We start from the raw sequence: 23,253 nt of genomic DNA on the forward strand, positions 1-23,253 counted from the left end.
CATCCTTTTATTTTATGACTAAATTTTAGCAACAGCAGTGCAATTATGAACGCAGGAGTAAAGACAAAACAGAATAGTTGGCGGACAATTTGGATGGACATCATAAGTTAGATGACAGCAGTCATCTGAAAGCACTACTGGTTGTTTTCCTTTGAAATCATTCCTCAGCAAGTGCGATTACAAATTTCTCTGACAAACTGTTTTGTTCTCAGTGAGAACGCAGTTCCTTTTATATTCAAAATGGGTGGAAAAAAATACAAGCAAAGCGGCCAATTTAAGCATCAGTTGTATGTTGTTTGTATGTTGTATTTAGTTCCTTTCAGCATTGCATTAAATGTTCTCTGTGGTTTCAGTACATGATACATGATACATGGTACATGAATATCTGGCTCATTAACATATTGTCAAATTTAATGGAGCTGAGCTTACACTAAATGCCTACTGTGTCTAAAAATTTACGATTTATGATCTCTTACAAGTCATAAACAGATACCAGCTCATTTGGTCCTACTTTAAGCTCCATGTAAAGTGAATAAATGTGACTTTTTTTTAATACCTGTGACAAAAGCTGTGATGAAGGTCTGTTTTCGGTTTTAGGCACTCAAAGGTTAGAGAAAACTCACGGTTTAGGTTGAAATTGTAAAGTAAACTGTAAGTCACATAACACATAATTTAAGGTTTTTCCTTCCAAAGTAACGGATACAGGAAGCTTCACATCAAGTGGTTTGAGTAAACACACAAACTCACGCATGGTGCATGGCGAGTGGGTTATAGAAAAGCAGGTGACAGGCATAATTTGATATATGTATCAGTATACTCAAGAAGACACGTGTATGCAGTACGTGAGCACACACACGAGCACCTCAACATGCATACACCCTCAGACAAGACCGGTTTTCCTTACGCCTTGTCCTCTGTTTATCGGTACCTACAGTACACACACGCAAACCGCTGTCAAGCTAGCATCCCCCTCGTGCTACTATCTCTCCATTTATTTAGTATACATAGTGTCCTGTTCAGTGCTGTGTTCTCTGATGGGCCTCTCACGAGAGTATAAATCAAATACAAATAGAGGAGATGCAGTTCATAAAGAGGATGTGTTTGTCGCTCTGCCAGGCTCTGCGTGCATGTCGGCTTGTATGCACTCGAATAAGAAGAGGGGACTTTCTGAAGCCCTCGCTCTTTCCAGGAAATTAAATGAGAATTACTGGAAAAGGAAAATGACTTCACAGGCACGTGTAGTCTTGTCCACATGCACACTAAGAACAAAAAAGAGACCAGGATAAGAACAGACAACACATCATCTCAGATGACAGACAATGAGACAAAAGCCAGCACTAATGTGTTTATGTACAGCGATTTCCTCATTTTCCTTAAATCTCTAAGGTTGGTTATGTGCCTTCACCTCCTGTCTTTCTCTCCATCTGCCTCGTCCGTTGTTTTGCTGTATCGTACCTCCCTCTGTCTGCACAGTTTTCAAATTTTAAGCTGACCTTTCAAATTTGAGAAGTTCAAAGGATTGAAAAAGCTTGACAAATGACAAATGTTTCAAAATAATTGAAGCTGCTATCACTGACTTTGTTGGTCCACACTTTTAATTTCACTGAGAGTTGCACTTAACATGTTGCACATATTAGTGGAGGTAGTGTGACTGTGTGTGACAAATATCAGGTAAAACCTGTGAATCCAGATTAAGATGCCTTTATTAGTTTGTGACACATTTTAGACAAATCACTTAGAAATGTTTGAGCCTGAATAAAGTCCAAAAGTCAATAATGTTTCCTTGACAATTTCAAAACAGCTACGTTACTTAGGAGAATATATTCATATTATAAAAAGAGCCTGACTTACAAATACTAAATACATTATGGCTTTAAGTGTTTATTGTATGTATGTAAAATTGTATGTAAAATCACAATATCAGCAAACTATTAAGCGGGCACGTTATGACTGAAAACAGACTGAAAACTTAAAGACATTTGTATATAATTTTGATCAAACTCTAGATTTTACTCCTCATACTGGCTGTAGATCAGTAAATAAAAACATAGCTTTCCATGGGTGGAGGTGGGCTTACCTGCAGCTGTGAGGACACTTGAGGGTGGATTAGGGTGTGAAGGAAATGGAGTGCAGAGGGATCTGTTCATGCATTTAAATGGTACAAAATTATTCTTGCTCAACATTATTCATATTTCAAAATTTGCATGAAATGAATTAGCTTGAGGTTATTCCCTATAGCATTTTGGGTGCTGCATACACATCAATCATCTTTTGCCACTTTGAAATCCCATCTTCAAATTTATAAATTGAGTCTACTTATTGATATAGAAATAAAATTCTTGTAATTTTGTCTGTCACAATTGTCTACCCATTTATGTTGGCCATTTTCAAATTTCTCTGTAAAAAAGTTTGGTCATCACTTAGTTTTCTTTAAATTTACTTGACCTAACATTCTTTAAAAAAGTTTTTCATTAAATTGTGAATAGCATTGGAGATTTTCACAATGATTTAAACCACTTGAGCTGAAAGCTCTATCATATTCAGGTTTAAAAAATATCGATCAAATTCGAAAACAGAGTTATGTGAATGTCACAAGTATTTAGGATAGGTGGCCTTGCCGGTGATAACCAGCATCATTTAACAAGAGTTGCAGCATGTTAAACTAGATGTGGGGAGAGGATGAACTAGAACTGTATCCATATCTAAGCAAGTGGCTAACAGCTATTTGATTTGCTATAAGTAGAACTGATGCACAATAAATGTCCACTGTTCATTTATTTATTCATTATAAATGTCTGTGGGCAGTGCAGCTGTGCCAAGAAGAGATGCCTCTTGGTAATAATACTCAATTCTTCTTTGTTTAAACACACAAAAACTAAAAGCATTGCCATAGAGTGTCGATATCTCTACAAGAAACAGACCAATCAGAGGATACCTTGAAGCTGTTCCATGTGAACAAGGGCATGTGCAAAGGAATCAGCACTGTCTCTATAATACCTTCAAGGTAATAGTAAAAGAGGATTGTCAGTGTCATTGTAAATATACACATCTTCAGTCAAACCAATTAGTGAGCAACATGGTCTCAAAAGAAAAAGACAGATTTCCTCCCCGAATCGACAGCCCGTCTTTCCTTGTTCATCATGCAGCAGAATCAGCTGTCTTGGTTCCAGGACAACACAATAAGACTGCACACATGTAGAAGAAAATATACACTTCTCTCATAAATGTACTCAGCAGACACAATTTAGTTTTGGCTTGATCGTAATTTGCTGCAAGCTGTTTTATATTTTCTGAATATAAATCACATGTATTCTGTGCATTTATATTTTTTCTGGATAGTTTGACAGTAATCCATTTGGATGAGCAAGTGTCTATAATTTGTCATTGTATATATTGTAGCCATTATTTTCTGCACCGCATTCATATATGGCACTTATTATTACACAATCCTCCCTGAGGATTTACAGCATTTCTTCTTTGATTAGCGTTTATTTTCCTGGTTATTTCATGGATCTCGTTATTCCCCACCACGTTGTTTTGTGCTGTCAATTAGATTCTGATATCAGTGAGGTTTTGTTTTTGGTTGTCATCTTGAATTTCATTCTATTCTAGTTTGCTTTTACAGGAAATGTTTTCATTTCTTTCCTGAGGTCACACACCACACACACCTCCCCTGTCCCACAGTGGAAATAAATATAAAAGTTTTTCTTTATAGCTTGGTTTTATGTTAACATTTACTGTATATAGCATGCTATACATTTTTCCTTTGTCACACCTTCTCTTATGCTCTTGCAGTCCTCAATACATGTGGTTGTTGTTGTTGTTGTTGTTGTTGTCTTGCTCCCAGGTCTTTTCTGAATTGTCAGTCACTTTTGTCAGATAGGGGAAGGACAAATGCTGGTGCACTTGAGCTGTAAATTCCTTGAACTATGAAGCACTCTCGGACTAACAGAGCTGCCTCTTCATTCTCATCCCGTTCTCCCACCCTTTGTGCTCTGCTGTTTGTGTTCTTTGGTGTGTAAGTAACAAATGAATGGGCCTTCTTCTCAGTCCCTCATAATTACTGCTGATAGCTGCAGCATTTACTGCTTTATAAAATTCACTTGCGAAAGAGGTCCTGTTTGTGACCAGCTATCAGATGTAAATAAAACCTTTACTCATAAAACACAAGGCAAGGCACTGATTATGAGTACCTGTGCTTATGTGTGTGTGTCTACCTTTGAGTGTGTCTATGAAAGTGCAAAATCTGAGGGATATCAGTCTTTGATTCCAAAGCTTTCAGAAAGCCTTGATAACTTGAAACCAAAATTCTATTCACATGAGGAAATAGGAAGATCAGTTATCTCTGCAGCTTTTGTGTTTGTGAGCACAAACACACATATGAACACATACACATGCACATAAATGCCCACAGAAAAAGCCACGAAATGAAGTGACAATCCCCTGGTGAGGGAGCAATGTACAGACAGCTCAACAGATTCTAGGCAATTATTTGATATAATGAAAAATATTTATACAGCTGATGATACGCTGTACAGTTTAGGGTGAGAAATCCAATAACTACAGGCCAAAGGATTTTTATTCTGTGTGTGAGTGTGTATGCGTGTGTGTGTGTGTGTGTGCCAGGGATTGAAAGTGACTATAATTGGGTTTTGATTGAAATCCCTCTAACCCAAACAAAATGGGTAGCAGTTTAAAAAAGGGTCATGCGTGTGGTGTGAAAGCACTGAGAGTGCGTATTCATGAACAAACAAGGCAGACAAAAGATGTAAAAATAACAATTTGGAAAGTTAACAATGATAAATAAAATGTGCACTTTAACTCTAAGCTGTAGTTCTCAAAGGAGATGATGAAATGTGTACATGGGAAGTGAATCCAATATCATAATCAGAAGTGACTGAGCCATTAGCTGATGGAGGGGTAATGACAACAAAGCAGTGGATAGCAAGAATCAAATGAGATGAGACATTAGCTGTGTCAAGGCTAATGGAAACCACTATTAATACAGGGCCAAAATTGTCTGTATCATTAGTTGATGTATGACAAATGTGAAAACAGTATTAAATCAGGACCAAAATTAACCAAACAGGGACAGTTATGAAACTGTATTTAGCACAGGGCCTTGGAAGTATGACAAAGAAACACTTAACCGCATTTAAAGATAAACAAACAAAGAACTTATGTCCCATCTGACATATAAGTCATATAATGCAGCACTGGGTCAATGAGTCAGAATTAGCTGAGCACTGATTACAGTTAATTATAAACTGATAAATTATCGCTGAGGAATAATAATATAACACATTGATAATATCAGTACTAAGTCTGGTTTTGATACTCAGCTTGTTCTTTCTGGATCTTGCATTTCCTACCATCCGACCAAAACCAAATTTTGTAGTATTGCACACCACTACAGCTCGTTAACTAGCCCTAGGTTAAAAAAAGAGTCCACAGCCACTCCAGCAGCTCTGTGAGGATGTACTTACTCAAGCTGAAAGCTTACGTCAGCATCCTCACATGCTGAGGGGGACATGAGTGTCCCATCATGGCAAACTGACCAACTGCTGTTGACATATGTCACTTACGACCAGATGTGATCTTAATGATGTGGCTAAAGGAAAGTTCAAGGGATCCTCAAAATCAGTACGATTCTGATTCATCCCCTGGGAAGTTTCACGGCAATCCATCAAGTAGCTGTCATGGATGTCAGTCTGGATCAAAATGATCAACCAACTGACAGAACAGCATTGCCACATGTTATATTCTCTCCCGGGTGGCTAAATGGCCACTCAATGAGACTTAAGAACACTGATTAAGAGAACTTACATAAAAGCTGATATCTACTTGTTTTTATGTTGTTATATTCTAGCTCATTGTGTGATTGCAGAGATGTCCGTTCTGTCTGTTTACCTCTGCATGTCCGCCCTACAACATCAGTAGCAACCAGTCAGTAATTTGCTGACTCCTGCAGAGAAAGGTTCATTTGTTTTCATCATCGACTGACTCAAGTGGGTGATGTGTTAATGGCTGCACTGTGCTCACATGAAGATACCATTGTCCAGTGGAGTTAGAAATAAGTAATTACAAAATTTCCAAGACAAAAAGCCCATAGGAGCACACTGATGGTAACTATGCATAAATGCCCTACAGCAGGGGTTATCAACTACATTTGTCCAAGGGAAATAAGTTTTCTAAGCAGACAACATGGGGGACTGACTTTCAGTCATAAAGCAATCCACATTTATTTAGGCCTAATTAGCCTTTTATTGTGTGTTTTTTTTCTTCCACTTTTTCATAGATTAATGTTAGTTTTATAGCCCAGTAAGAACAAACCCCTAAAGAATATAGGAAACCCATAATGATAACTAGATACCTCACTAGAAATTGCTCTCAAACCTCCACAAAGGAAGCAGTCAGTGCTCAGTACAGAACTGACAAAATAGTAAAAAAATACCAAAATACTAGTTTCAAAGTCAATACTACAGCTGGACAACAAAAGTAAACCCAAGTGACACCTCCAGTATCTAACAGACAATCTTAGTGCTTCTCGACAACTCTGCAGCTACCTCCTGTAGTCTGGCCAATAGGTTGCTGCCAGCTCCAGGGAATGGCCTGTCTAGGACTGGTTGGATGGTGGGATGGATAAACAGGTGCACTGTGAATTACAGACTTTTTGGCTCATTGCCAGGGGTTGCCAAGCTAACTGAACATCACTCACACAGTCTGATGAATAATGTTAGATATGAGCATCTTTTGAATTTTTCAATGTTGTGTGGATGGGCCGGAAGAGAAGATTTGGCCTCCCGGGTGTGGCCTGCAGGTCACCAGTTGATGATCACTGCCCTTAGGATCTTTTAAACGCTTTTCACGTTTTGAATTTACTCTTTGTTAAAGAGTAGAAAAAGCTTGTTGTTAGTGAATATAAATTTTGTGTGAGAGGCAGTGATTTATTCTCTCTGTTCTTTGAAATCAAATGAACAGGTTGAGTGCTTTGGACAGAGAGATTGAACTTTTAATAGGTAGTTGAGATCAAATTGAGGTTTTGGAATTAGACTTATGGAGCAGCAGTGGAGAATATATGGATCTGAATTTAATTATTTAACTGTGGGTATGTAAGCACAACCTGTAGAATTACTAACCTGAAAACACACTCTCTTCTCAAAGTCTCCCAAACTCCAAAAGATGGGGTGCTGATTTGACTATAGAAAACTAACACTGTTGGGTTTGCTGATAAATTCGCCAGTGTGCATTTGTTCACCTGTCTGTCTGTAATTTTCCAGTTTTAAATGACAGACTCTTAAACGAGTTCTCTTCCCCACGCATGGGTGACCTCAGAATTAAAAGAAAAGGCGAAACAGATACTTGTAATTGGGCATAATTACTGTCAACCCAGCAGGGCTTTGCTGTTGGGGAGGTCAAACATATTAAAATGCAAATGGATGCCGCTGCACACAAGTAGAACTTTCAACTTTAATTTTCCTGCTTGCCTCGGCTGCCTGACAAGTGACAACCTGTCTGTGTATAGAGAGATTAACACTGTCCTTCAGTGAGTGCGATTTCTTTGAATGTGTCCTCGCTCAGCCTCTCACTGCCTTTCTGTCATGCTCTGCTCACATGGCCACACAAAATTCCACAAGCCACAATTTCTGCATTTCCTGACCACCTATAATCTCAGGAAAGGAATGTGTACTCTCTTATTTTACATGTTCGACGTGACAAACTGACATTTCTACGCAGTTACACACTGGGACAGATGTGATTCACTTTAGGAAATCTAGATGTCTGTTTCTACAAAGTACCCTCACTCATTTGCTTGCTTTCATCATTAAGAAGAACCAAAACTATAAAGTCTACAGCAGGGGGGTAGTTTTGCCAAATTTTATGGCAATCCCTTCAGTAGCTGTTGAGACATTTCACTGAAAATCACAAAGATCAGCCTCATGGTCATGTTAGATGAATTATAGATATTGGGTGATTAAATTCAGTAGGATTCAACCTCGGGACCATGAATGTCCATGACCATCATGCAAAATTTCATGGCAGCATATTCAGTAGCGGTCAAGAGATCTCAGTCTGGACTGACACAGACACGCTACCATTTCTATCTATAAATAATAGCAAAAAATCATTTTGTGGGAACATCTGTATGATTTAATGCAATCACAACATTTCTGCAATAAATCCCACATTTGTAAAGACTGTTTTGTTTGGTAGAGTCAGAGAGGTCGAAAATCCTTGTAAAAAAAAAAGGATTTGTATGGGTCTGACATACATGTATTTTTGACCAATCCATGATTACAACCATGACAAAAAACTGAACGCATATTAACAGAAAAATGCACACAAAAGCCATCTGCTCAGAAAACACAATTTCTGCTGTTGCACACACAAAAATACAAACACAAATACACACTCAGACATTCTGCACCACACAAGAGGGGGCCTCCTGGGATATTATAGAGAGGCAGAGATCTATACAGAGCTGAACTTGCTGTCACTGGGGAGCATCAGTAATTAAATTGCATATGCATACAGTAGCACAGGCCACAGACTGGCTGATCTGACAGTGCAACAGCAAAATGCATGACAGCCACCACCCGGCAATGAAATATCACAAAGAGCAGACAGAAAGGGGAAGGTGGAACGGAGGACAACAAAAAGACATAGCATGAGGGGAAGGGCATAAAAAGTTACTGGATGACAACAGTGTCCCTGCACAGAAATTTAACAATTTCAAACTACTCTCAAACAGGTAAAGCAAAAACTGAACCAACAGCCACAAAGTGAGGTATTAAATATGCAATATCCAGCCGAGCTTATACAATCTCTTACATACACACACTCCCCTGTAAACATATTCATGAGGCATGTGCAGAAAAACACTGTCAATGATCCATCTTGGACTCAGATATGGAATGTGTGCAAGCCAGGCACCCTGGAATATGAATAGAAAACAGTGCCACAACATCTTTCACTAGCTTTCATTGCATATGACATCTGGTGTGTGAAGTTGAGCCTACTGGCAAAGACCACAGTATTACTGAGTTTTATTGGGGCCTACAGACAAAAAAAAAACTCAAGTCTGAATTTTTCAGTAGGGCTTTGTGGCTGTTCAGGTCTTCAGAGGTGGGACAACTTAAAAGAAAAAATTCCAATGTTGAAGAGGCTCCCTAAAAATATAAGCTCAGTCAGTCCATTCTGTATGGCAGCAAATTAAAAGAGCAAGTTAGAGAATGTATTGATTCAACATCTTTACTCAACAACAGTAAATGAAAGAGTAATTGACAGCCACAAAAAATACCAATAATGTGGAAAGATTCGTCCTTATGCCCTGCGGTTATTAAGTACTGTTGCATTGTAGCTGCTAACACTGCTTGGCTGAATAAAACAAAAAATAAAGAAGTCGCCCTTGGTGCCTTTGCCCCTGGCTCACTTCACTAACTGCTTTTGGTAAGAGCTTTTCACCAGGAGGTGTCACGCCAGAAGGGCTGAATCTCAGAGTGTACAGTGTGGAGTGCTTTGTGCATCCTGTGTACATCATACTAAAGTGGCATTATGAATAATTATGGAAAATACAAAATATTAGCCATAACTGCATAGAATTGGATAATTTTGTTATTTGCATTGAATATTTGTTCAAAGAAAAATGTAAAAGAGTGCTGCCTGTGCTGCTGCCCCCAGATACTTACTTTTTTGCTTTCTTTGGTTTTCCATTGCCGAATTTTCCTCCTTCCTTTCCTGTCTTATACAAAAAAATGCCCCAGAATACCTAAATAGTTTGCACTTTTAAACAAAAAATAAATAAATAAATACCGTAGTCATCACAGTGAATGAGGAAAGACAACAATAACGTGCATGTTAATATTTAATTTACCGCAGCAAAACTTTTACCCCAGCTATTCAGTTAACCTTTGGCTCAGCAGATAGTGTTGGATAATTTAGAAAGGGTAACTGCAAATGCCTGCTGTTTGTGTACCAGTATGGCTAATGTTTCACAATGAATGTCCATAACACTATCACTGCAAAGAATAGAGATGTTTTGAAAAAGATGCTGCTGTCTTTCAGAACGCTCACATGGCTTTACTGTCTGACTAAGCCAGAATTCACCTTTTGTGCTTATGTTTTGGTGCCGTTCACTGATTGAATTCTTATTCTGCCAAGTTCTCCTTCTCCTCCTTTCACACATTTAACAAAGGCTCCTTCACACAGTGAGAGGAAGAGAGAATGGGGGAGGGGATAGAGAGAAGGAATGAAGAAAAAAGAAAAGTATAGAGAAGAGAAATCGGAGGGTAATGCTTGACAGTGCCAACAATTTTTTTAAAAAAGAATATTTAGAGAAAGCAGAAATGGGAGTAAGGAAATGGACATAGGAAGCTGGTGGAAAGAATGCTGCAGGAGCAACCTGAAGCTGCAGAAAATGGCAGACCTTTTTTAGATTCAAAGCACATGTTATATCCCGAGATTATTGACTAGAAATGTCAGTAAGGGGAGAGAAAGCATTCACAAGAACAAGCGGGCAGAAAGACAAGGAAAGGCGAGAGAAAAGGGAAGGGAAGAGAAGGGAAATAGTGTACAAGGCTGAAGGGATAGAAAGCGAGATAAACAAACAGGGATGTTACCAAAGAGAGGTCAAAAGACCTCGAAAGAGGTGGAGTGGGCTATACTCAGAGGTTGGATAAGGAGAGTAATGGAGAACAAGACTGAAGGAAGGGTAAAAAGAGGAGAACATTTTTTGAGTCAAGGGCACAAAGTGGAGGAGAAGAAGACTTCATCTGGAGGAAAAATAATAAAGTCCCACATGCACAGATACCTATGCTGCTAGGGGACGGTTTGGGAAATCAGAGGATGCTCTGAGTTGTGTGTGTGTGTGCGTGTGTGTTTGCAAATGTTCTCATGCTTGTGCATGCATATGTAAGCGTGTGCATGTGTCCGCGTGCATCTCTATTTTGCTTTCAGCATTTTAACAGGCTACGTGAGGCCCAGGGGAGAGGGGGAACCGGGACGCTTCTACACTACCTGTGTCTGGAATGGAAATCTATTTAGGCATTCAATGTGTGACCTCCAAATAACTAAGCAGCCATTTTTACCTCCAGTTCTCTGGGAGAGGGTCGGTTCTCTGACCTACATTTCACAGCGCTCTTCACTCGTGGTGAGGTGCAGTGTGGCCAACAGTCTTTTATGAATCCTGTAAATTGAAGGTTATAGGACATACACTTTGCTGTTTTATACACTTTCATCCAAAGTTTTCTTTCTTGTATTTTTCTCCAACAAAAAGAAACCCTGACATTCCCAACATTTTTGCTTGAGAGGATTTTTTTAAAAATATCTACAACAGGAAACTTTTTTCTTAACTAACTTATCTAAATACTTGAAAGCTGCTATGATCAATATTTAAATGTTAACAAGGGCTCAAAATACTTTACGCATTTGGCACTTGACCTCTACTTGACTTGATCTCTATATAGCATTTTAGTGTCTTTCAGCTCAGTTTTCTTTCAAGCCTACAACTTTCACCATCAGCGCTGCTCTTTCCAGCAGTAGCAGCATCTGTTTCAGCAAATTATATGTGGCTGTAAAAGACCATAAGCTAGCCAGCACCAAACAGCAGACTGACAAAGTGAGCAACAAGCTGGCCAGCATATTGAAACATTAAACAGGCAGCAACATATTTCCTTCAGGAGTTGTTGAGTAAGTAAAACAGAGCAAAATGGAGAGAGAATTTTGGACTTTGTGGTGTGCTGAGATACCTGACTCCAAATGAATGTTAATGCTGTTGCAAACCTGCTTCTTGATGTATGAATATGTAACATTTGCTTTGCCATATCGATATGTCAGTGTTTTCTTTAACATGTAATGCATTGTAGAAAAAAAAATCATATTTCAGGTGTTCCTGTAAAAGTTGTGGAGGGATCACTTCAAAAACAAGAAGGCAATCCAGGAATTTCAAATATATTTGGAGTGCCTGGATTGTCCTCTTGTTTTTGAAGTGACACAAAACACATTCTATAATTTTATGATCCAGACATAGACAATTAGTTCAGTTCCTGAGGTTTTAAATTTGTTTATTAAAGGAAAATGTTCTCCTCTTTCTGTCAGTGGAACCTTTAAAGAGAGTCACTGTCCAGTTCCTTCTTTGACTTTTTAATTAGCAAAAACCCTAAAAAACAAAAGAGCAGCTGCACTAATTGAATCAGTGGCTCCGTGTAGGACATTATGTAACACAAACTTCTTCTTAAGTCTCTGAAAGCATATCACTACAATGAATTGGTTGAGTACCAGACAATTAGCATGATTTTACTATTAAAGGAGAGGGAAAACCACAGTTCAGTAGGAGACACTTGTACCAAGAAACTAAACATTTAAAACATGTTTTAGGGGCTCAGTTCTTTGAGGGAGCTCTCAAAGGATCTAAGCAAATAATCACCTTTAACAAACGCATGCATGATGAATAACAATAGCAATAATATCAAAAATTTATCACATAGGGACAAGGGGAGGTGAAGGAAGCTGCAGCAGAAAAGAGCACTCACGAGAGCATGTCAGCAGAGTTCATTTTCACATCATTCAAAGTGAGGTCACTTTTGGTGAACCCAGAATGCAAAATTTCAAGGTCAGCCATCACGATTACGCTGACGTTTGAGTAACCAGAGAGCCCAAAATGAAGAGGCAACCATAGGTCATTAGCTAGTCAGTTAGTGCAAATGAAGAGAGAAAATAAACATCCCAAGTGAAACAGTGCTTGGATGCACAAAATTGAATATATGAACATGATATGATGTGATGAAGACTGAAGGTACCAACAGCCAACACAGATTAAGCTCCTACATTCACCTCCTCTGTAGCTGTGAAAGAGGACTTTTATTAGCGTGTGGCTCCTAACATATTACTGAGCCACTAGGGGGCTCTGGGGAAGACGGTACACCAGAACTACTGGAAATTTACCACAATAACATATTGGTAATTCTGCAATAGAACTTTGCCTTTAATACATCTTTTTGTGCTTGTGTGTGCAAACAAGCGTGACCGTGAACATGTGTGCACTGAATGTACATGCATATGTACAGTCCCTAGGCCCTGCAGTCCATAATAAGAATCCTCTACCTTGCCCCTGATTTGAACCCCCTACATCATGGCTTATTGTCTTCCACTTCTCCTTACACACACACACACACACACACACACACACACACACTAATCAGGGCTAGACAGTCAATGTAAGAGGCAAAGGTCTGCAGTGCTGTTTGATAGCAGATTATGCCGGCATGACAGACAAGGGACTGGGCCACACAGAAGGCAGTCACATGCTGAATCTACACACTCAGACAAACACACACCGATACAGTCATAGTCAAAAGGAGGAAAACATATGTGAATACACGGGTACACACAGTCTGAAATAACTCGGATGGCTGATTATTACAGCTGCAGCAGCGATAAAAGAAACAAAAGTAGAGTGTTAGACAAATAGAGTTTGTCTGTGTTTTTAAGAACCAAACAGTGGAAACTGACTTGGTAGATTCAGCACAGAGGTATAAAACTGTAGCACAGCTTGTGAGGGGTTGGAGTTTTGGGAAACGTGTTATCAGTAAGTTTGGTGGTGGCTGGCATCAGTCATGACCAATCTTATCATCACTCTGCTGCACTCTGCATTTCCTGATGAGAACAGTCTACAGCAAGGCTGCCACAAAGGCTTCTCCCAAGGGGATTCGATGTCCTTGTGAGGAGGTGCAGAATCGACACAAGTAAATACGCGCCGCTTTAAATTAAATTAACTTGGGTGGAGATAACGCTTTTGCTTACCCTGCTGCAGTGGTCTAAGGAGAACTGTGGTATTGTGGGAAACATTTCAGTGAAAAGAACACAGCAAGAGCTACTGGCTGTTGACCGTGACATTGGGATAACCACAAGCCATTCAAGATGCCAATACAAGATGATGTCAATAATTCACAGCACAACACAAATACCATAAAATAAAAGAAGTTGTTTTTTTATTTGCTGTACATCATATCCTGTATATCAGTTTAATATGTCATCCATACGTCATTGTATGCTTGAACGCTATATGCTTTTTATAGAGTCATGTTCACATTTCTTATAAATATAATAATAAATACATTATAATAGCATAAAACCACTGGTTTATTGTATAAGGCACTGGCCCTGTGCTGTGCTGTGCACCTCAGGCGTGGTCCAAGCAGGTGGGAAGTACAAAGTACACAAACGCTTGACATCAAAATTGCACTGTGGTGCCTGATAATAACTGACACACCCCCACTGTGCCTGTCCTAACTGTCAAATTCAGGGCGAGTCAGTAAATAACAATCACATGGAGAGAACACAGCTTGTGTGTGCATCCAGTAAAAACGCCACTTCACAAAAACCTTCCTGCGAGCCATCACAAAATGAGAGCCCCTGGTATCATCCATCTTTTGACAATAAAAGCCCAATTTGTAATTTACATTCATGAATGCTAATTCCTCCGTTACTCTCAGAAAGACTTGCTGACTCAAACCTTTGACCCTTTGGAGCCATTTACGCATTAAATCTCATCTGAATCCATGATTGAAGTTTTCTGATAGTTATTCAGAGGTTTTTCCTGTGACAGATATTGTTCCTGTGCGCTTATTTCTTACAGCTAAACCACAAAACGAAGCATGTTCTGCTTTTACATGTTGCTTATAATTCCTTTAAAATTGGTTACATTTACACAGAAACTCATTCAGTTTAAAACTGGTTCTTCTTTTGTGTCATCATGCAATAAATGCGACCTTATTCTGTGATTGTTTTGCTGCTGTGTATTTTTCAGATTTTAAGCAGTTGGTGAGATTTTACCATCGGTGAAAAAATTTAAGAAACTGTGAGGGGGGGTAAATGAAACTGTCAAGCTCGAGAGAAATATCAAACAAATACACACTGAATGCCACAGTAACATGTACGAGTGGTCAGAAATAAAATGCCATCAGGCACTTCCCATATGTGATGTAGACATTAGTTCATGCTTTTGTCACACTGAAACTAAAATAAGAATATTAAGTTGATTCTACCTTGTTCTTCACGGTACCACAGCAAACTCAATCATATTTCATTGAATCACTGGATCAGATTATATAAAGTATAACTTTTCTGATTGTTTTCTATGATAAACTACCACATTGTAAGTTGGTTATGTTTGCACAACAAAAGCACTTTGGTTCAGGTGAGGGAAGCAATATTTTTTTGCCTTAAATGTTCCAGAAAAAAAAAAAAAAAAAAAAACTAAATTAAATATTTCGTAAGCAAATATTTTTCTGATATGTTTTGCGACTTTTGTGACTTGCTACACATGTTAACTTATAATATATCCTCATTATGTTAAGAGACAGCATATTTGTTTGCCATTACATTTCCCATGAACATGTTTGCTGTTCCAAATCGGTTCCATATAAGCACTGTTTCTAAGAGACATACAGACCTGAACATGACCCCTCAGCTTTAATTAACAAGGCAGAAAACAGAGCAGAGGATGGAACATGAGCATAAAGAGTGAAACGATATGTTGTGTTTGAGCTTCACACACCATGAATGTATCTATCATCCACCATCTGAAACAGTCCTCTCAGCCAACACTTTTCTCTCTGTCAGATCTTAAGTCAACAGTTTAAATCAAACAACTTTATTGACAGAGGTAACAGCAATGAGAAAAAAAAACACAATTAATGTGCTGAGATAACAGGATGATGGCTGTGCTTTGGTTAAAACAGCAGAGGAGGATAATCACAGTTGAGACCACTGAACATTCATTATTTTAACCATTATTTATTTGGGTGAGGTTACTTACACATGTCAACATGTGGCTGCTTCTTGCTGGATGCTGCTCATCCCAGTCATGCACGGAGCAGTTAGCAGGTCTACTGGGGCATTTGATAGTTTAGTGCTGGGCTTGCTGGCACTTTGGCACTAGATGTTCAGTGTTGTCCTTCAAATATCTGTCACTGAAAAATGGATAACATGTGTTAGGATGAATGCGAAAGAGATTTTTCTTTATCACATTTTGTTATGCGACTCACACACAACAATCTGTATTGTACTGCTCATTAAAATCTTTGCCTCTCCAGTGATAAGCAAACAAAAATCAGTAAATGCATCTGGTTCCATTTTTCCTAACAGTCATAACAAAGTAAATTGCACAACAGCAACTGCATCAAGACCATGAAAGGTTGTGCAAGTCTGAAATTTATGTCTAGTGAGTGTAACATGTGTCTCTGGAAAGAAAAATTCTTCCTCCTGCTCGATTCAGTGCAGTCAACAGACGGGACCGTAAATAAATAGGAAAGCTGACCGCTGCATTTTGATAGCTGGGATCATATTGCACTGTGCACAAGAGGAAGAGCAGTCATGTAACATTTGTGTCCAAGACAATGACCTCTGTCTGACCTCTTAGATATTACTCCCTTTATCCATTTCTTTCTCTCTCTCTATCACACACACACACACGCACACACACACGCACACACACACTGACACACATGGTCTGGTGGTGTTGCTGATGTTGGCACATTTGTGCTCTGGGACAAGAGCTGCTTCATTGGCACTGATTACTGCTTTATCCTTCCCCTGCAAACACCAGCCAACATCACCCTGCATACCAATGGACTACAACAACCAGGGCAAGATAAAGGGAAAGAGGGGAAAGAGGGAGAAGGAATGAAGAACAAGTGCAAGATGAAAGAATGAAAGAGAAGAAAGAAGGGAAGTGAGCAAGCCTATTGTTGGCACTGTAGCAAAATATTTTACATTTGTGTTTGTCAAGTCCATATGATATGTCACAATATAAAACAAATTCATATTTCTGTTGCGCTTGACGATTGCTTCAAGGAGCTCATATTCAGTTCCTTTCATCCTTCATTTTGAACATGCATACATTATCAGCTGTGATGTGACAACCTTTGTTGTCTTTTCTGTTATTTTTCTATGTATCTGTTTCAGCTTGGACTTCATAGAAACAATGCACTGCCTCACTGTAAGGCCTTTTTAAATTGTTTATTCATAATGTCTTTAAAGTTGTTGCGGCTGTTGAGCTGTCACTTTCTTTTGAGACAGTCTTCCATATATTTTATCTTTCTTTTTCTACAGCAAACAAAAGCATGTGAACTGTTTAGCTAACCTGGCATGCCGCCTGTTCTCCAAACAACAATATATCACTTTTGAAAGCAACTCAATCTGAAAAATGAAAGGTGTATTCAGAGAACTCACTCTGAGATTGCTGGTACAGCCTTAATTTGTCTGCTCAGGAGTTTATGGTAGTAAATATTAGCATACATTATAATTCCATTAGCTTTAACTACATCAGGGTTTGCAGACTGTGCCTGAACTTAACCAAACCTTAACCCTGGTGTTGTCACATGATCAAATGTTTAGTTTTTACTTGGTTTTTACTTGTGACCACAGTGGCAGCTGCTCAGCACCACATACATAATCTCACTGTAACCGTTTAGTTTCTGGGATTGGCTACTGGTGCATTATCAATGTTCCCAAATAATCCTACCTTTTTCATATTTTGAAATAGTTTGACATATCCATAGTTTCTATTGACCAGCAGAGTATGGTATTAAAAACATTTAAGATGGGAAGGAAATTTTAAAAAAGATTAAAGGTTACACTGAAAGCAATTAATAAAACATGTTTAATGAGCAAACTCTTACCTGGTTAATATCAGAGTAACTTGTGTCAGCTCAGCATATTGTATGTTCACACTATGATTTTGTTAACCACAGGATCACACTGAGCTCTTATTCTGTTCTGTCAGTACAGTACAGCATGACAGAATTCAGCTTGTCCATCTTTTCCTGCACACACACACACAAACACACACACACACACAGGTCTGTGAAAGTCTTTAAGGAGTGAAGAAGAGTTGAAGATGGAGAAGAGTTGAATCTGCAGAAGTTAACATTCACGGCCACATCGACGGGCTTTAGATGTGTCAGATGAGGGCTTCCTGAGTGAGTCACAGTCCACAGTCTGAGGAGAGCTGATAAGACCTGACGGAAGACCTGCCTTTCAACAGGAGACAGATGGGTGTTGGAACAAAACACATGACACACACCCACATACACACACCCACATACAAATTTTGTCCATATATATATATATATATGGGGCGGCACGGTGGTGCAGTGGTTAGCACTGTCGCCTCATAGCAAGAGGGTTCCAGGTTCGAATCCCGGTCTGGGCCCTTCTATGTGGAGTTTGCATGTTCTCCCTGTGCCTGCGTGGGTTTTCTCCGGGTACTCCGGCTTCCTCCCACAATACCAAAAACATGCACATTAGGTTAATTGGCTACTCTAAATTGCCCCTAGGTGTGAGTGTGAGAGTGTGTGGTTGTCTGTCTTTGTGTGTTGGCCCTGCGATTGACTGGCGACCAGTCCAGGGTGTATCCCGCCTCTCGCCCGTAGTCAGCTGGGATAGGCTCCAGCTCCCCCGCGACCCTGACGGATAAGCGGTATAGAAAATGGATGGATATATATATATATATATATACACTGAAGTAAAGTAATTTATTTTGTGAATTACTGAATGCTTTGGATAAGACAAAGAACTGAAAATTTACTCAGGTTAACAGATAAAACACCTTAAAACAAACTATTCTGAACAGATGTCTTAACTTTAAATTTAACTTTTTAACTCAAATTTAAAATAATTGTTTCTTCTTTTGGGTGGACCGTTTTTTTGTGTGTGTGCGGAGACAAACGGAGCACATGAGATGAAGCTGTCGTGTGTTACAATGGGAGGACCGGCTGTATTTGGAGAAGCGTGGAGGGAGACTTTTGGAACTGGTGTTATACAGAAACACATTTGCCAATTCAATCCTTCACATTGGCAAAAGGAGTGTTTCGTGACCAGACTATTCCAATTGCTTCCCCTTTTGAATTGCAAGATGTCTTGGGACAGCTTGATGCCATATGTGACTGTCTGGATATGAACCAGGATCTTTAAGCCAGTAAAAGCCAGTATTAAAGCTATACAGTTCCAAATCAGCAACTTTAGGCAAGCATGTTTGGTTTGTTTATACCCTCTCCAACTCAAGAGCTAAACCTTTGCCTTTATCACTTGCAACAACATCAACCATCTCAAAATGTCTCCCTCCTCCTTAATATGCTGGGACAGTTTAATTGATTTCCAGGAAGAAATTTGCCATTTGTCTGGTTATTTATGTCATAGTTTGGGCCCAAGTTCAATATCTTATGAAAATCTAAATGAAGAGTGCTGACACAGACAGTAAGCATATTGCTGTAACAGCAGTGCAGTTAGATACAAAACAAGTCTATCTGAATCACACAAAGTGAGTGTCCAGTGTGACGTGAAGGAAACAGATGAACTGGCCGTTTGCTAAGCCCTGCCCCTCTTAGCTACTGCTGCTGCCTGTCAGACTTTCCATTCTAGCATTGTACATATGCAGTTCACAGTGATAACATGGGCAGAAATTTGTAATAATTTTAAAACAATGGCTATTTGGTTTAGCACAAAAATAAACAAAATCAGGCTGCTCGTTTCTAGCCAATGACTATAATTATCCTTTTCTTTTTTCAGCTAAAATTATGTATTTTGCTAATGCATTAGACCACCACTAATTGTTCCTTGTATTATGATTTTTAATACATTAAAATTTTGTATTTAGAAGACTTTAGAAAAGGCACCTTTACCAGGTGATTATCAATGTAGACATGGAAATACAAGAGCAACACTGTTCTTGTATTGCAATACATAAAATAAAAAAAATTAAATTAGTCTAATAGTACCCTTGAATGGATGCATATGTTTGTCTACAACAAGAGAGGATAAGGAATAATGTTGAGTTTAGCAAATATAACACTGATTCATATTTGTCTGGACCAAATGAAGAGCAGGACAGAGATGCTACTGTTACCCCAAGCATCTTTGCTCCCACAAAGTAGATATTCTGGTCCCAAAGGATCATTTTTATAACATAACCTGCTAACTCACAACAGGATGCTGTTTGCTGATAACATGCCACTTTTCTTTGGAATAACACCAGGTTACTGGGAAGTAAGATAGTTAGCATGCTAGCTTTTTTGCTTACATTCTGCCACACAAGTGCTGTTTAATCCATTCCTTACATTTTGCTTATCTTTCTAGTTTTGAAAAGGCTCAGTGGAGATACCCATTCTCTTTTTGGAGTACAGCAGTAGAAAGTGGCTCTGAAAGACCCATGCACTGTCCAGAGAAACTGAAAGCTTGGTGCACTGCTTGGCAGTCATGGGTTGCAGAAGGGGTTTATCGACTAGTCAGCTATTCTTCAGCCATGGGCCCAGGCCTACAGCTACCCTGCTGAGGAGCCACTGAGCAAGCCACCAAACATAACATGCTCTTCAGTAAGACATACCCAGGTGTAAATATGTGTAAGTAAGGTGTTCCTGAAAAAGAGAGAAAAAGACATTGTTAGCAAAACATCAATACTGTGGTTACATTAACAAAAAAAAAATGAATTTTCACTTACTGGATTTATGCCAGTGCAGATTTTTACACCCTGGTTCCTTATTATACGGTTTAACCAAGCAGACACTGAGCTTCATTGCTCCACTTCCCTACTCTGTTAAAGACTATGCTCAGTTCAAGAAATAACACCCCAAAGGAAAGTCTTCACTGTGATTATAGATACGATGATGATGTTGATGATGACTACCATCTGCAGCAACTAAGCACCTACAATCACAGTTACATGCTAGAGGGTATAATTGCTTTTATACATTGTTTTCCAACACAAGTGGTATCTGATTTTTTAATTTAATATTCATGCCCCAAAACTAGAACAATTAGCATTGCTTTCCTGCAGTATTTTGTTTTCTTAATTACAACTGAAAACCTTTGAAACTAAACTCCGGGGTTCTGTCACTGCTATACGTATGTTGGCAAGTTTAATTCCAATATGCACTGGGAAAAAATAAACAACATTCATTTAAGCTACTAAGCTACATACATATATGGCACTGGTGTAAGTTATCGTCATCTAGCATTTACATAAGTGATTATGTGTACCATGACACATAGTCAGAGGAGGTAATTGTAGTGTAATTGTTGATGCTGCTGCAACCTCTTCTGCTGCTTCTTCTGATTGGCTCCGCACCTTGTATATCACAGAATTGTTTCTTACTCTGGACAACAGCTCTCCTGCAACCAGAAAAACACATGAACACAACAAACACATTCATTTAATTTAAGGTGTCACATATTCATTCCAACAAAATGACGTTCAGTTTCCTCCTGGGAGAAGATTTTGCAGTGGACCTTCTCCAGGCATTTCACTCCATCACGAAATTGTCAGAGCGAGAACACAGAGTGCACTGTTTCTGAAGAGCAGGAATACATTGCAGGAGACCTGGCTGGTTATGGCTGAAGGTGCACCATCACTCTGCTCCAATAACACGTGAACCACACCTCTGGGATAAAACCTACCAAATATCGGTCACCCCATTTTATATACCTTCTGTACACCACTGATAATGCTGCTCCTTTTTTAACCTGACACTGCTCTGTAGCTAAACCTGCTCTCTGACCTTGCTCGAAAGGCTCTAGCAAAAAGATTATTTTTCCCCACAGGGATCAGTAAAATATCACAAAAAGTTTACATGGTATTTTCCACTACCTTGTTTTTATAAACACAAGAAACCAAGAGAATGATTTGGAGATTTGCGATTGCTGGAATACCACCAATTTGAGTGATGTACAGGTGATACAGGTTTGTAAAATGTTGACATGACATGCTGTCCTTTTCTGAGTGCTGACTTCAGCTTCAATACAACAATAGGTACATGCACACAGCAGAAAATCTGTCCTCACTCTTTCTTTTCATACTACACTCTATCCTCTAACACCTCCTGTGCCTCAAGGGTTTGTGACTTGATGTAGTGCCTTTTCTTCTCAAAAGACACTCCCTTTATGATGCATGTATAACAAAGCTGGCTCTGTTTCACAGTCCAACAAAGTATGGTCAGCAGCCGAGTGAGTGAGAGAAAAAGAGTGCTTACATATGTTGCACATAAGGTATTTGTTGTGTATGCTTACATGTGAGTCCGTCAGATGGACAGACACATTGATGTCTGAATGTATTTGTGCATAAATTTGACAGCTAAGTGGGTGTGTGTGTACGTGTGCGCGCATGCGCATCTTACTGCTTTATCTGCATGGTATGGCGCTGCAGTGTATATGATTTAGTTAGTAATTAGGGAATAGAGACATATCCAATTATTGGGGTTGTGAAATATCACCCTGTCTCAGTAGTTATTCCAGTACTGTCTGCTCCCTGCCTTATTATTACACCAGCTGCATATATGATTAGCTGTGTGTGTGTGTGTAAAAGAGAGAGAGTAAGAGAGATAGAGAGAGAGAGAGAGAGAGAGAGAGAGAGAGAGAGACAGAGATGGGAGAAAAGGTAGAGAATAAAAGAGAGAGAGCAAATACAGTATATGTGTGTGTCCAGGGAAAGGCGGTGCCTACAAAGGAAACTCATTTCTGCTCATTGTAGATTATAGGTGGCAGGACCACATGCCCGTAGGAGCTGAAACCAAAGACACTGCAGACAGTGTAAATGACACCTTATCTGTGTGTGTGTATGTGTGTGTGTGTGTGGGGGGGGGGGGTGTGACTGTACATGGAGTAAAAAAAAAAATCTATCTTATATATATCTTATATCTATTTTTCTCTGCCTATCTGAAGTACATTGATAGACACACAAAGGTAAGCAACAAATCCACTCTGAAAGTATCAGATACATGCAGTCCTGCTCTTATAATGAAGTATAAATACATAGAGGGACATCACACAGCTGCATGGACGACTGTTTGTGTTTATGGGTGTGTGGGGGAGTGCGTAAACCTGCACAACCATATCTCACCTACTGAAAAAAAAAAAAACACCTTGCGCTCAGCCTGTCACCAGTGGAAACAAAGAACAGAGACCGTTCTATGTCAGCAGCTGGAGAGCCGCAATCTCCAACCATCTGGGAGAGATACTCTGAGGAGTTCTCTGGATGCTGCCACCAAAAAAAAGGGAAAAGAAATAAGATGAACAGATTTCTGATGTGGAGGTAGACAGAGAAAACATTCTCTCTGAAGAGCGGGATCTGATATAAACGGTAAGATGGCTATCTGCTCGAGGCAGTAGTGATGAAAGGAAAGGCACGACTGCGGAGTGTGGATGACATTAGTGTACTCACGTTTATCTTTCAAGCACAATATGCAAGTATACATTATGCAT

The sequence above is a fragment of the Scatophagus argus genome, chromosome 19 (genome assembly GCF_020382885.2).
Source record: "Scatophagus argus isolate fScaArg1 chromosome 19, fScaArg1.pri, whole genome shotgun sequence".
In the NCBI taxonomy this organism is placed as follows: domain Eukaryota; kingdom Metazoa; phylum Chordata; class Actinopteri; family Scatophagidae; genus Scatophagus; species Scatophagus argus.